Raw genomic sequence first — 1,487 nt, 5'->3', positions numbered from 1 at the left:
CCATGTCATGGTCCACTAATCAGTATGGTTCTTCATCACCTGCCTGTCTTCACCCCTGGTTGCCAGGGATACAGTCAATGTGAGGACACAGCACTATTAGGCTTCATTTCCCTCCCCGTTGGGGCACTTCCCACCAAGTGGACAAGACAATCGCTCAAAGTTCTGCCTTTAGAGGCTTTCTCCCTTCTGCTTTCCTTCAGGATGCCCTGAATACCAAACAGCTTAACACGGCACCAGTCCACTGGCACGTGGCACTGACACATTTTACAAATATGTGCTTACCTATAGAGATAGTCTATAGAACAACATCATAGCATCACAAGGTGTTCTTTCCCTGCTGGCACACATCTGCGTTTTCAGCAAACCATTTATATCAGTCACTAGGATGATCACATATATTCTGGTTTTCCTCTCCTTCCAGCAACCTAGTAGGAAAGTCCTTCCTCCTTCCTGAACCTTAAGTTTGCCCTGTGCCTCGATGTGACCAGTAACATGAGTGGCGGTGCTAACTCCTGTCAAGGAGTGTGTTGCCTCATCATATTTTCTTACCTTGGTAACTGTGGAGAAACATTTGTTGGGATGAAGCCCCCATCAGCTTGAGTTCAGGTGGGGTTTGGTCTAAAATGTGAGTGAGAGGTAACCCATATTGTGTTGGGGTTTGTTTTTTCTTCACCCTAACCTAACCTATCCTTACCAACTCACTATTTCTTCTATAAGATCAGTTTCTCCTGGCCCGTGGGGTTCGTGATAAAACCAGCAAAATTCACTTGTTGTAAAGTGATTCCCTTTAGAGACAAGGCACGCAGGAAGTCTGTGGACGGTGATGCTGGTGGAGCATGGTGACCAGGAGAAGCAAAGCCTATTCCGGCGTCAATGTCTGTCCCAAGGAGGACACGTCACTGTCCCCTCATGCTGGAATGGGCCAATGTTATCAACCCGCCACACGGAGTTGCTGGTTGACCCACAAGACGCAAGGTAGGAGGTGAAGTTTGCAGAATTTGCTGGGAGGTAAACCACACAGTGGCAGCATGGCCAGGCCAGCCATAAGAAAAGAGAGTCTCTATCATGGATCCCAACCATAGGCTTTAGCATAAGCTCGAGGGGCACGTGGGTGTTCTTAGCCATTGATCATTGGAGGAAAGACGCTAACAAAGCTCCCCAGGGTGAGTCAACCCATCTTCCTGAGGCCTGAGAGCGCCCCCTGCAGTGGGGATCTTTAGGTTGCCTTTCAGGTAAGATGAGTACTCTCAGCTTCTGGGCTCATTTCAGAAGGACCAGCTTTTACTCCAAATCCCTTTGTCTCTCATCCTCCAGTCCTGCTTATCTGGGGCCCTAACTTCCATGTCATGGTCCACTAATCAGTATGGTTCTTCATCACCTGCCTGTCTTCACCCCTGGTTGCCAGGGATACAGTCAATGTGAGGACACAGCACTATTAGGCTTCATTTCCCTCCCCGTTGGGGCACTTCCCACCAAGTGGACAAGAC

The sequence above is a fragment of the Suricata suricatta genome, chromosome 3, assembly GCF_006229205.1.
Source record: "Suricata suricatta isolate VVHF042 chromosome 3, meerkat_22Aug2017_6uvM2_HiC, whole genome shotgun sequence".
In the NCBI taxonomy this organism is placed as follows: Eukaryota; Metazoa; Chordata; class Mammalia; order Carnivora; family Herpestidae; genus Suricata; species Suricata suricatta.
Note: the sequence above shows the minus strand (reverse complement) of the source record.